Below are 15,397 nucleotides of genomic sequence, written 5' to 3' on the forward strand. Positions count from 1 at the left end.
AAACTTTTCAATATCTGTGTAGTTGGTGGGATCACACACACACACACACAGCACAGAGTGAATGGAATAGGATGGGATCGTATCTTAAAAAAATGAAATTAAGCAGTGAGAGAAATATATTGGGAGGAGGAAGGGAGAAATGCAATGGGGCAATTTATCTCTCATAAAAGAGGCAAGCAAAAGACTTTTTTAGTGGAGGGAAAAGGAGGGGAAATGAGAGAAAAACATGAAGTTTACTCTCATCACATTCCACTAAAGGAAGCGAAAAAATGCACACTCATTTTGGTATGAAAAGCTATCTTACAATACAGGAAAGTGGGGGAGAAGGGGATAAGCAGGGTGGGGGGGGGATGATGGAAAGGAGGGAAATGGGAGGAGGGAGCAATTAGAAGTCAACACTCTTGGGGAGGGACAGAATCAAAAGAGAGAATAGAAGCAATGGGGGGCAGGATAGGATGGAGGGAAATATAGTTAGTCTCACACAACATGACTATTACGGAAGTCATTTGCAAAACCACACAGATATGGCCTATATTGAATTGCTTGACTTCCCAAAGGGAAGGGGTGGGGAGAGAGGGATGAAGAGAAGTTGGAACTCAAAGTTTTACTATCAACTGTCCAGTGCTGTTCTCGCTACTAGGTAATAAGAAATACAGGTAAAGGGGTGTAGAAAGTTATCTGGCCCTACAGGACAAAAGAGAAGATGGGGACAAGGGAAGGGAGGGATGATAGAAGAGAGGGCAGATTGATGATAGGGGCAATTAGAATGCTCGGTGTTTTGGGGTGGAGGGAGGGGACATATGGGGAGAAAATTTGGAAACCAAAATTTTGTGAAAATGAATGTTAAAAGTTAAATATGAGAATTTCTTAAAATAGAAAAATCTTATTCATTGGAGGATAAAAGGGAGAAGGGGAGAGGGGAAAAATCAAGCTACTCTCTCCACACATGGCTGAAGGAGGGAATAGCCCGCGCACTAAATTTGACATGATAATTTATATCACCTCACAGGTAAGTAGGAGAGGAGGTGATAATTGGGGAGAGGGGAATGTTAGAAGGGAGGGCAAATGTGAGAAGGGAGTCACTAGAAATAAACACTTTCGAGAAGGGACAAAGTCAATTGTGGGGAAAAAAAAAGGTGGATAGAGTAGGACGGAGGGCAATATAATTAGTATTACACAACATGATTATTATGGAAGTCTTTTGCAAAACGACACATATTTAGTCTGTATTGAATTGCTTCCCTTCTCAGTGGGGCTGGGGAGAAAGGCGGTGAGGGAGAGAAGTTGGACTTCAAAGTATTAGAAACGAATTTTTATTGCATATAATCGGGAAATAAGAATTACAGGGAATGGGGTATAGAAATTTATCTTGCCCTACAAGAAAATAGTGAAGATGGGGATAAGGGAAGGGTGGGTTGTGGTAGAAGGGAGGGTACATTGAGAGAAGGAGTAATCAGAATGCAAGGTATCTGACTACCCCTTCCACAAATCTATCCTCCCTTCTATCACACCCCTTCCTTCCCTTATTCCCATCTTCTCTCTTTTCTTGTAGGGTAAGACAGATATTTTTATACCCCATTAAATGTATTTTTTATTTCTCAGTTACATGGAAAAACAATTCTCAACATTCGGTCCTAAAACTTTCAGTTTCAACTTCTCTCGCTACCTCCTTCTCTCCCCACCCATCCCCACTGAGAAGGCAAGCTATTTAATATAGTCTATACATATATATAGTTTTGCTAAAGGCTTCCACTCTTTGTAGTTGCCAAAAACTGGAAATCAAGGGGATACCCTTCAGTTGGGGAATGGCTAAATAAATTGTGATATATGAATGTAATGGAGTACTATTGCACCATAAGAAATGATGAACAAGAAGACTTCAGAGAGGCCTGGAATGACTTATATGATCTGATGTTGAGCGAAAGGAGCAGAACCGGGAGAATTTTGTGCACGGCAACGACCACAGTGTTTGAGAGTTTTTTTCTGGTAGACTTGAAACTTTGTAACAACGCAAGAACTTAAAAAAAAATATTCCCACTGGTCCTCTAAGGGAAAATGCCTTCCATACTTAGAGAAAGAACTATGGAATTCATTCACAGAATGTAGCAGATCATGTTTCTGAGTGTGTGTGTGTGTATGTGTGTGTGTATTACTATGTTTTGATTTGTTATATGATTTCTCCCATTTATTTTAGTTCGTCTACACAGCATGACTATAGTGAAAACGTATTCAATAGAAAGTATGTGTAGATCCTATATAGAAATGTGTGCTATCTTGGGGAAGGAGAGGGATGGTGGAGAGTAGGTGGGGTGGAAATCTAAGTTTTATGGTAGTGATTGCAGAATATTAAAATAAATAAATAAATAATAAGATGATAAAAAATAAAAAATAAAATGTTTACTTCTAATTAAACCCCTCCTCTCATTTGCCATCCCTGCTGTAATCCCCCCACATCCTACTTATCCCTTTCTCCCCTACTTTCCTGTAGTGTAAGATAGATTTTCATATCAAATTGAGTGTGCATGTTATTCTCTCCTTAAGATGAATGTGATGAGAGTAAGCTTCACTTTTTCCCTTTTACCTCTCCCCTTTTCCCCTCCAATGAAAAAATCTTTACCTTGCCTCTTTTATGAAAGATAGCTTGCCCCATTCCATTTCTCCCTTTCTCCTGCAAATATGTTCCTCTCTCACTGCTTATTTTATTTATTTAGATATCATAGTTTCCTATTCAACTCACCCTGTGATCTCAATCTGTGTGTGTGTGTGTGTGTGTGTGTGTGTGTGCAATACCTCCAACTACCCAAATACTGAGAAAAGTTCCAAGATTTGCAAATGATATCTTTCTATATAGGAATGGAACAGCTCAGCTTTAGGAAGACCCTTATGATTTCTCTTTCCGGTTTACATTTACATGTTTCTCTTGATTGTTGTTTTGGATAGTCAAATTTTCTATTAAGCTCTGGTCTTTTCTCATGAAGAATACTTGAAAGTCCTCAATTTTATTGAATGACCATTTTTTTTCCCTTGAAGTATTATACTCAGTTTTGTTGCGTAGGTGATTCTTGGTTTTAGTCCCAGTTCGTTTGATTTATGGAATATCACATCCCAAGCCCTTTATTCCCTTAATGTAGAAGCTGCAATATCCTATGTTATCTTTATTGTATTTCCACAATGCTTGAATTGCTTCTTTCTGGCTACTTCTAACATTTTCTCCTTGATCTAGGATCTCTGTAATTTGACTAAAATATTGCTAGGAGTTTTTCTTTTCCGATTTCTTTTAGGAGGGGGACAATTACAACGTCTTTTATCCTTTGGTTCTACAATATTAGAGCAGTTTTCTTTGATAATTTCATGAAAGATGATGTTTAGGCTCTTTTCTTGATCACAGCTTTCAGGTAGTGCCATAATTTTAAAGTTGTCTCTCCTGGATCTATTTTTCTGGTCAGTTGTTTTTCCAATGAGATAGTTATATTGCCCTCATTTTTTCATCTTTTTGATTTCTTTTGTAATTTCTTGGTTTCTCATAAAGTCACTGCATATTCCATTCTAATTTTTAAAGAAGTATTTTTAGCTTTTGAACCTCCTTTCTCATTTGGATAATTGTAGTCTTTAAAGCATTCCTCTCCGCATTGGCTTTTTGGGCATCTGGAGATTTGTATTAGTCTATTTTTAAAGTTGTTAAGTTCATCAGCATTTTTTTGGTTCTCCAAGGTGTTGACTTGCTTTTCACGATCTCCTTGCATCGCTCTCATATCTCTTCCCAATTTTTCCTCCACCTCTCTTACTTGATTTTCAAAATCCCTTTGGAGCTCTTCCATGGTCTGAGACCTTTATATATTTATCTTGGAGGTTTTGGATGCAGAAGCCTTGACTTTTAGGTTTTCCTCTGATGGTATGCCTTGTTCCTCCTCATTCGAAGGGATAGGAGAAAATACCTGCTCACCGAGAAAGTAACCTTCTGTTATTGTATTATTCTTTTTCCCTTTTGGGAACATTTTCCTGGGCAAGTAACTTGGCTTTTGAGTTCTTTGTCAAGGGGAGGATAAAGTCTGGGGACCTGTAAGTTCTTAGTTCCTACAAGGTGGCACTGTGAAGGGAGAAGGGTTTATTCTTCTCCTGACCTATGTTCTGGTCTGTGAGCAGGATTCCCTTTCCAGAGCCTCCACCTGCTCCATCATGCCAACATGCCTCCTCACCTCAGGGCAGCCACTCAGTGCTGAGATCCTGATCAGCTCCTGAATTCTTTCAGGGGCTTTAGGCCGAAGCTGTCATTGCCTGGGGTTGGGGCTAGATGAATTCTTTCCCTTCTGAGAAAAGTGAAAGGGTTTCTCACTGATCTTTGAGGCTGTCTTGCAGTTTGTGATTTCAGAAATCTGGGACCCACAGCTGCTGCCAGTGGACTGTCACCTTGAAGCCTGCTCCAGTCCTGTCCTTGCCATAGCATGGCCCATGCTGGGCTATGCTCTGCTCTGTGCCTGTGCAGGGCTGAGCTCCTCTCCTCACCTGTGTTATTCTGTGCTCGGGTCCGTGCCTCTCTAATTTAAAATTTTGCCATCAATGTGCATTACATGTCTGTTTATAGTTTCTCTTTCTCACTTCACTTCTCTCCCATTTCCCCTCCTAATTCTTCTAATTTCTTTAACTTTCCCCATGAATCTTCTCAACCTGAAGTATATATTTGCCTCCATGGTCCTCTCTTAATTGGTAACATTCTCCTGGAGTATCTATTTGGATAAAGAGCCAGGTCAGCTCTGCTCATTTCCACACTCCTGACTCCACTCTTAACTGACAATTTCTTCCCCATGCGCTGATGTTTTCACTTGATTTTTTTATGCAAATGCTCTTTTTCAGCTCCTTGCTATGTGTTTTCTTCTTCCAAGCAAATACAAGCTCCTTCAGAGCAAGAACTATCTTTCTTTTACTTTTAATGGTATTCTCAGAATTTAATGTAGTACCTGACCAAGTGTTAGCACTTAACAAATATTCATTGAAACAAGCTGAGTGATTCAGATATCCTCTCTGTCTTGGAAGCCATACCTGACTGGTGTGTAATGAATTTAATGGGAAACATAGTGATTAAGAAAATTCTGCACTACACAAGACCTGTTACCATTTGACTTAAAGTCTTAAGCTACCTGGATCATAAGCCAGTTTCTCCAAAGGACAGAGCATGTGGACAAGCTTGGGCTCAGGGAGGGAGTAAAGCTGAGAAGGAAGAAAGAGGGAAGTGGGAAACCAAAGAAAGGAAGAAGATTAAAGAGAGCATTGGCCATGATTAGGTAAAGAGTCCTGGAGAAAAAGAAATAGAAAGAATGAGGAAAAAGGAGAGTTTCCGTTGTCAGACAAAGGTGTGAGCACAGATATAGGCACAAAAGTAAGTCCATAGCCCCATCCTGAGGAAGCCACACAGCAGATGATTGAGAAGTTTGTCCAGAAGCGTTTTGAGGCATGGGATGAAGTCCTTTCTGAAGATTCCCATGTGAAACATAAGACGCCTAGTGAAACTCAAGGAGAAATCTAGGAGGAGTTAGAACCAGATTTTCAAACAAAGCCACAAAACTCCCAGACCGCAGAACTGCACAGGGAAATCAACATTAAAACCTCTGACTACAGAGAAGGCTGAAGTAGATGGAGCTGAGGAATTAGAAACAGCTGAATTGGAGGCAAAAAACAATCCCTTCATTGATTGTCTACCTGATTTAGAAAATATAGACGTTAATGAGACCATTCCAGAAAATTCAGATGAAAACAAAGCTTTTTCTTTTCCCCCAAATTGAAATAATTTCTTGAGGAATTGATAACAGTGATCCTGAACTGGAGGAAGGCTGCACAATGCAAAACAGAACATCCACACATGCAATTTTTGATGTTTAAAATTTCTAAAGATACCTCAAAGAAAGCCCTCACACCCCTTACAGAACTATTTGAAGCAGAACTAAACAGTGAATTGGAGATCAATAATGACCAGACAAAGCTGTCAGAACCATTGATTCAAGAGACTGTTAAAAGTCCATTAGGGGAATCATTGATGTCTCCCACCCTCAAATGAAGAAAACAAACAAACTATTTTCGATGTAGACCAGAACAATACTCTTGCTTCACCCTCCTCATCAGGAAGTGATACTTCAAAAAATATGCTCCAGTTTTTGACAGAGACTGAAGATTACATTGTGTTTGGGATCAAGTAAGACAACGAAAATACATAATTGGGGCTACATTAAATTTAAAAGATGGACAGTGTGGGACACAACATTTATTTTCCCACAGGTTTATATGCACACCAATTTTTAGGTGTGCTGATTATTTGGCATTGTTCCATAGTCTAAATTGTCCTATTTCTAACTCAATAGTATGAAGGTGGAGAAAAAAATATGTAGCAGTCTTAGTTAAGGAAGAGCACAAAGGTTTGTCCTCTGACAAATAACAGCTAAAGCTGAATAGATCAGTCTATTTAGAATGCTGACTTATTCTTTTAGGCCTTGTAAAGCATGTGAAAGAGCATTCCTCAAATTTATATTGTATCATTTTATTTTTTCTGGTTGACATTGGCTTACTGCATTATATAACTGTATATTTTGCTTTGGAGTTTTATATAAATTTCTACATCGATTTAAAAAAGAAAACTTTAAGGTGTTAAAATTTTATGGTGTTTACTGCTGCTTCTCCTTAATTTAAATGTCAATAACATGTTTGCATCATAGGTGGAATCTGGAAAAATAATTTTCTATTTTTTCAAATATTTTATTCAATACCAGAATTGGTATTCTTCAATAAAGATCTGATAAAATTTGTTTGTGTAGCCATCTGGTCTGTTTTGTCCAGCTTTCAAACCTCACTTCTAAATCATAGGAGTTCTGTTTTTATTTGTTTTTTATTCTATATTTTCCTGTTAATTTGGGCATTTAAAATATTTTTTTGTAAACCTCCATCTATTTAATCTAAGTCATTATTGTTTTTTTCATATATTTTGGCAAAATAATTTCTTCTGATATCTTTTTCTTCATATATTGTGAGTTCCTTTATTTTCGATACTACTAATTTAGCTCTCATTTATGTTCATAACAAATAGCTAATACCGTATCTATTTATTGGATTAAAAATTCAACTCCTTCTTGTTCATTCCTTCAGTTGTTTCTGACTCTTTATGACTTACAGAACCATGGCACACCAGGCCCTTCTATTCTCCACTACCACTTGACATCTATCTAAAATCAATATTTATTACTCCCATGACACTATCTATTCATCTCATCATTTGCCATTCCTTTTTGCTTTGGCCTTCAATTTTTCCCAACATCAAGGTCTTTTCCAATGAGTCTTGACGTCTCATTATATGGCCAAAATCATTGAATCCCACCTTCGGTATTTCTCCTTCCAATGAATAGTCTAAATTAATTTCTCTAAGTATTGACTGATTTGATATTCTTGCGGTCAAAAGCAGTCTCATAAATTTTCTTTAGCACCACAATTCAAAATCATTGATTTTGTGGCATTGAACTTAGAGTCCAGCTCTCATAGCCGTGCATTGTTACTGGAAAATTCATACCTCTGACTACTTGAACCTTTGTCAACAATGTGATCTCTCTGCTTTTTTAGAATGCTATCCAGATATGCCATCATTTTATCTCCAAAGAGCAAATGTCTTTTAATTTCATGGCTTCAGTAGCTTTCTACAGCGAGCTTCAAGCCCAGGAAAATAAAATCTGACACCGCTTCTCTCTCTATTCACCAAAAAGTGATGAGATAAACTGCCATGACCTTAAGTTGTTGTTGTTCTTTGTGAAGCTTCAAGTCTGCTTTGACACTCTCCTTTTCACCTTCATGAAAATATTTCTTAATTCATTATTTTATCTGAGTAATACCATCTGTATATCTAAAATTGTTAATATTTCTCCTGAAAATCTTAATGCTGGCTTTTGATTTAACAACTTGACATTTCACTTAACATATTCTATACATAAGTTAAACAGGTAAGGTGACAATATTTAGTATTATTATAAAGCTTTTCCAATGTTAAACCAGTCAGTTGTTGTAAGTTCCATACTAAATGTTTCTTCTTGAAACACATACAGATTTCTCAGCAAATACATATAATCTTCTGGTATTCCCATTATTTGAAGACTTGTCACACTTTGTTGTGATCCAAACATTCAAAAGTTTTATTGTACTCATTGAACCAAAGTGTTTCCTTTACCCCTGTAATTCTCTTGCTTTCTTCATAATCCAATAATGGTTGTCAATTTGGTTTGTAGCTCCACTGCCTCTGGAAACCAGTCTGAACTTCTAGTAATTCCCATTTCATATATCGACGAAGCCTAGTTTTCAGAATCTCAAGTATCATCTTGCTGGCTTGTGAAATGAGCATACTTTTTCAGTAATCTGAGCCTTTTTTTTGAGCTTTCCTTTCTTTAGTATTGGGATACAAAGGTATATTTTCTAATTCAGTGGTAACTATCATGTTCTTGCAAATTTGCTAGTCTACTGGTTGCAGCACTTTAGCACAACATCTTTTAAGATTTTAAATAGTTCAGCTGGAAATCCATTATGAAGTTGCAACATATCTATTTTAGCATGAAACTTTGCTTTGATATCTTTAATCTTCTTGAAGAGATGTGTCTTTCCCACTATACTTTTTTCCTTCTATTTCTTTGAATTCCTTATTTAAGAAGACCTTCTATACTCCCTTGGCTATTCTTTGAAATTCTTCTTTCACTTGAGTATATTTTCCCCCTTTTTCATCATCTTTCACTTTCCTTCTTTTCTCCATTTTTTGCAAAGTCTTATCAGACAGTGATTTTGATTTTTTGCACTCTTTCTTTCAGAATTTAGTGCTTTTGTTTTTTTGCTGCTTTCTGCATAATACTGTGAACTTCTGTCCGTAGTTCTTTAGGTCCTCTGCCTACCACGTCTATTCTTTTAAATCTATTCCTCACTTCCACTTCAGATTCATAAGAGATGTAATTCAAATCATACCTGTACAATCTAAAGATTTTTTTCCTACTTTCTTCACTTTAAGTCTGAATTATGTCTTGTTTGAACTGACTATGTGGAGTCTCTCGAACTTTAATTTCAAAGTATATGATCAATCTGCTTTTGATATTGATCATCCGGTGTTGTCCCTGTGTAGAGTTAGTTTTTGTGTTCTTGAAAAAGAGTATTTGATATGATCAGCAAATTTTCTTGATAAAACTCTATCATTCTCTGTCCTGCTTCATTTTATACTCAAAGGCCAAACTTACCTGTTTTCCAATTATCTTTTCATTTCCTGCTTTAGCATTTCAAACTTCTTTTGAATATGAAGATTACCCCATTTCTTTTAAGGCTTACTTGCCCACAGAAATATATGTAATGTCCACATTAATTAATTTCATACATTACTATTGATTTAAATTCACTGATACCCAAGATCTCGGTGTTTCATCTTTCCATCTTCTACTTGAGTACATTCAGCTTACTTTGGTTCACACATCTTAAATTCCAAGCTCCTATACTACACTGATTTTTACAGCATCAGACTTTTCTTTATTCACCAAATACAACCACAGATGTTATTCCCTTCAAGTTAGGCTTAGCTACTTCATTATTTCAGGAGGTATTTGTAGTTATCTACTCTTTCCCAGTAACATGTTGCACACCTTCTGACGTGAATGGCTCATTTTCCGATGTCATCTCTTTTTATCATTTTACTAATATTCATGAATTGTCTTGGCAAAGATATTAGGGTATTTTGCCAATTACTTCTACAGTGGATTACCTTTTGTCAGTACTCTACATTATGATCTTTCCACCGTGGGCAATGCTGAATGGCATAGCTCAGTTTCAATAAGCTTTACAAGTCCCTCTGCTACAATAAAGTAGGAATTGAGGACAGGAATACAGCTCCTAGTTTCATTGATTCATTTTCCCCCTTTCACCTTGAATAATACCCTTCTTGAAGTTAGGGCCACTAGGTAACATGGTGGTAGGACTGCTGGTTCTCTGGACAAGAAGACCAGTGTTTGAATTTGGCCTCAGACACTTGTTAGTTGTGTGATTTTAGGAAACTCAGTGAACTTCTGTATATTTCAGTTTTCTCATCAGTAAAATCATGGTAATAATATCACCTACTTTCCAGTATTGCTGGAAGAATAAAATGAGTTAAAACACTTTACAAATTTTAAAGTGCTATCTAAACCTTAACTCTTATCATTATCAGAATACAACTTTTTGAGAGTGGTTAATGATTTGCTATTCAGAGAATCACAGGAATTCAGAGTTGAAAACAACGTCAGTAATTGTATAGTCCAAAGAACAACTGAATTAGAATTCAGAAGTGAATTAGAGAGATAAGCAATACTCTAATGAATATCGTATCCTTTTTTCTCCAATCTGTTAAAATCCTGACTTCTGAAATAGGCAAAAAAATGATTCAACATGACCAGCATGAATATGCATCCTGTGACTATATGCAGAAGGAGTCTAAGGTTCCCTAAGACGCTATCCTATCCAATTCAATAAATTTATTGAACATCTACGGAATGCAACATTGTGTTCAGTGCTGGGAGGAAATAACAAAACTTCAATTGAATGAATGAACAAATTAATGCGGCTGCTCTCTGCACAGATGCAGATTACTTCTCAGGCATGCCTTCTATTCTTGATGAATTCTTATTTATTATTTTCCATAAAGCCTCTATAGATCATTCTATACACCCATCAATAAACATTTATCCTGTGCCTGCGATATGCCAGTCATTGTGTTAAGGTGCTAGGAATATAAAGAGCTAAAAAACCGTCCCTACCCTCAAGGAGTTTGCAATGTAATGGAGACTTACTGTTTGTGTTAGAGATTTTTTTTTAGGTCTTTTTAAATTTCAAGGGTACTCATGCAGAACTCAGATTATGTGACAAATCCTTTACATCATTGGGTTTAGGTGAGAGCCCATTTCATTGTTAATCTCTAAGCTTACGATTACTTGTTTTTAGCTTTTGCTTCAGTATAAATCAATCACTTTATGAATGTGCTTTTGTTTGATGATGTCCTTTCCCATTTCTTTCATGTAGTAAATCAATGGAAAGATACTTAAGATTTCTGGTGCCCACAATGCACTTCTCCATTACAGGTTGGGCTATGTGAAACTTTTATCTTTAGGAAATTGTGTTTTATCCGACATTTAGCCCATCGTGTCTTGTTAAGGATCTTTTCCCCCCTTAACAAAATCAGACTCAATGAACCTTCCAAAAATGCATTCCCATTTATTTTTTTATTTACATCCAACTCTGTGCCTAATCCGTTGTCACTTTGCATCATTTGTTTCAAGTATGTGAATTAACTCAAAGCACTAGACATTGTGAGTGACAACTGCAGATACGGGAACAAAAGTACACACACACACACACACACATACACACACACACAATCAGTGATCTCAAGAGGCTTATAATCTAAAATGAGAGAATACATCAGGTTAGAAAATAAGGTTCCTACAAAGTAGAGTTTAGCGGGAAAGATACAGACAAATTATTCTAGGAAAACTTGGAGTGAAAAAAAAATATTAACTGAAATACCAGGGAAGAATTTATTGCGTAGTAAACATCTGAGGTTATCTTGGAAAGGAATTAAGATGCTAAGTGGTAGAGACATATGGGTTGAGTTAATTCCAAGAACATGGAATATTTAGTGCAATACTATACTATTGGAAGATCACTGATTGAGATCAGGAAACAGTTAAAAGTGTAATTTACCTGAAATATAGGAAATTAAAGGAACTAATGTGCATGAAGTTTAGAAAGGTGGGCTGCACCTCATTTCTTGGACCTCAGCTTCAGGAAGTATGGTATCAAATACCAAGACTTCATTCAGGAGGCTGCATACAGAAAATTATTATTCAAGGATTTCATCTATGTGGGTAGCCGTTACACTGCTGATGATTACATTATATGTATGGGGTAGAAAATCTTCAAAAAATTTTGTAATAGAAATGAAGATGAGAAATTAATGTTCAATCAGTTGAGGTCTCTCAAACATTGGTAAGCCAATATTCAGATGACAAAAACACAATGTGTCGCCAGACCTAACCACACTAGAGCAGGAAAACTAGTGAATATCTAACTTATACTACTTTGTTTTATTTGAAAGTCTAAAATTAATCCCCTGCAATAAGACATCTTTTCAGCACTACTATATAGCAATAATAATATCTAAAATTTATTTTAAACTTGGAAGTTTTTACAACATTTTTACTACATAAAAACAACCTTTTGAGAAAGGGCATGAAATACCATTTCCAAGATGAGGAAACAGATACTTAGAGATTAAGTAAATTTCCAAATGCCATGAAATTAAAATTTGTGTAGGGATTCAAACCCACTGATACCATCTCTGGGCAAGTCCTTCATCTAGCAGTTCCTCAGGTTTTTTGTCTATAAAATAAGAGGGTTGGACTTGGTGACCTAAAGTTCCCTTACACTTCTAAAACCTTGATCCTGTGACTCTAAGGCTTACACTTTTCCTGAACACAAGAATAGCCCCAATAAGATAACAAATGGAAAGTTAAATCACCATGAGAGGAAAAAGGGCAGATTAGAAATCAAACAAGGTGGTAAGAATCACAATGATGTAAAACTCACAATACAAGGCAGAACATGTTAAGGGCCAGAAGAGAAGAGTAGTCAAAACAATGCCCTTAATTTCTATTTGAGGAGAACAATGAAGCCTTCTTGGATGAATGGACATGAACCAATTCTTGATGGATACATGGCATGGATAGAAGTTAGAAGGGTAAAATGAAAGTGGGCAAGGAGCAGTGGAGGTGCATTGCAGGAAGAGAAAACGTAACAAGCATTGATATTGATGATAAAAAGTGTGCACAAAATGTATTTGGTACCAAACTGATTATCCTGTTTGGCTAGAGTCCAAAGTGGACATAATGAATTATCATCCTTCAGAAAGGTCCTTTAGAAAGGCATGCATGCTAAATGGATGGCACAGACCTATTTAGGTGTGTGCCACGTTGCAAAAGGTCTTTCAATGTAAAAAAAAAATTCAGATTTTGATCTCATACTTCCTTAGACTGTCAGTGCTCCAGGCCAACTGGTTCAATTTCATCATCTTACAGAGGAAAACAGGATTTGAATAGTTAATAGCTTTGTTCAATGTGACGTAGCTAGAACTTAGAAGGTCTAGGTATACAATTTGAACTTGTTATTTTTCTTCAGATTTAGGGGTTCGCCTATCCTCATCACCCACTGTATCATGTGAAACTTAACACTGAATCAAATAACGGAAATCCAGATATGTGTCTGGGGAATAATTTATCCCACATTAATATAAACAAGCATATTCACAAAGGAAAAGTATATTTTGAACAAAATATGACATTCTTTTTAGTTCCCAATTAGCATGTCATCCCCTTATTCCGGAATAACTCTAATTGATTCCTTGGAGAATGAAGTGTAGGTTTCTGAGAGACTATGTAGCATAGATCCCAAAGGAAACAAGAAATATGCATGGGTCCACCAGAAGCTCTGTCAGAGCTGAAGAACAAGAAAAGATACAGATTGTCTTGTCCCACAAGCTGTATCCTGCCAGACTGAAGGTAAGTGTCTAAGACTAGAAGCTGGCTTATGGGCACCAAGTGATCAGAGTCTAATTTTAATCTTAGTATCCTAGGATCAAAGATATCAGGCAGGAAAGAAGACCTTTGAGATGGTGTTGTCTTAACTTCTGCTTTAGGGATGAAAAATCTGAATATGAGAGAAATTAGGAAGGAAATTTCCCAAGACTGCACAAATAGTAAATAGCAGAACCAGGACTGATAGTATAATAAGATCATCAATATATAGATGAAAGGGAACTTAGAGGTTGCTCAGTCTTACTTCCTCATTTTACAGTTAAGAAATGAGTTCCAAGAGGTTAAGAAACATATTTCAACTCATATTCCAAACTGGAAGTAGCAGAGTCTGTATTTAAATGGAGGTCTCATCCCTTTAAATCAAGTGTTCTTTTATTTTTACTACAGTACACTGCATCTTTAATAATAAATTATCCCTGCATTATGTGATGATGGCAAGTATCATTTTTAAGCTTCCCTTCCTTAAAATGGGAATAATATTTTAGTCCTACCTGTTTTGACAAAATTACCAAGAAAAGTGATTTCCCAACCTTAAATTGATATTTGCTCACTATTTATAATATTTTAATCATTTAATACCAAATTTCTCCTTTTTTGGTAACTTAGATGTTGTTATTACCATTTTACAGATAACTAGATCAAGGTTCAAAGAAACAAAATGAATGATATAATGTTATAACGCATTTAATTGTAATAAAATGAGTTGGGTAGGATTCTATCTAGCTTCTTGATGGTTCACAGTCCAGTGTAATTTCCACCACATCCTTTATTCTCTTTAGATTCAGGACATGTGAAGAAATTTCCCATCATATTTTCTTCTTAACATAGCAATCAAATTAACAATGTGCCTTCCCTCATCACACATATCTCTATGTCTCCTTTCTTCCTTTGGATGCAATAACCTTTAAAATCTTTTTTTTACTTGATCAAGGTTCTACACTATTAAAAAAATCAAGACATACTTATGTGATTCTGTAAGAGTTCGCCGATCTCATCATCTCTTTGGAGTTTGGCATTCCCTCTTCTTTCTGCTCACTGAACCAGTTATGTCAATTCCCCTAGAATTCAGGAGGAAGGCTAACAAGAGGAACAATATTAGGTCTGAATCTTTATCTACATTCTGGATAGGTTCAGTTTTTGAGAGAGTCTCAGTTAACCCCTATAGCCAAGGTTAACTATTGTTGTGATGTTTGTCCTTGGTTTTTGAAAGGACCATGACATCGGAACAAATGATGACATGACTTGCACTTTGGTTTGAGTGAGGGAGGGCTGTGCAGTGTCACCAGCCTCATTTTCTCCTCCTGTACGTTCTGGGTCCAGTGAACAGATATTCGTCAGGATGACTGGAGATGGCACAGAACTCAGTGGGAGACCCTGGGTTTTTAGGCTAAGGCCTTTTCAGGTACTCACATGAAATAATACAATGCCCATTCAGTGAATAGGCCTCTTTAAAAAGTGGTCAGGTGGTTTCCCTTTAAAATTGAAAATAAATAAATAATTCAAGTTAGGAGGAACAGGAATCTCAGGGTTGTTGTTCTAAATAGAAACAGTTTCTCTTGATATTCAGTCTAAGCCAGGAGGGTCCAAAAACAGTTATTGAATGGAGCTTGGACAGGGATCCATTGTTGCTCAATATTTGGGCTTCAGAGTGCCTGGGTCTAAGGTTTTTGTGAAGATAAGAAAGGAAGGAAAGAAGAAAGAAAGAAAAAATGAAAGAAAGAAAGAAAGAAAGAAAGAGAGAAAGAGAGAAAGAGAGAAAGGAAGAAAGGAAGAAAGGAAGGAAG

The 15,397-nt window shown here is 36.5% G+C and overlaps 1 pseudogene; it reads left to right on the forward strand.

Moving 5' to 3' along the window:
- Positions 1-946: 946 nt before the first annotated feature.
- LOC140522026 (dynein axonemal assembly factor 1-like) lies at positions 947-6,206 on the forward strand (annotated as a pseudogene).
- Positions 6,207-15,397: the final 9,191 nt, after the last annotated feature.

This window comes from Notamacropus eugenii, chromosome 2 (genome assembly GCF_028372415.1).
Source record: "Notamacropus eugenii isolate mMacEug1 chromosome 2, mMacEug1.pri_v2, whole genome shotgun sequence".
In the NCBI taxonomy this organism is placed as follows: Eukaryota; Metazoa; Chordata; class Mammalia; order Diprotodontia; family Macropodidae; genus Notamacropus; species Notamacropus eugenii.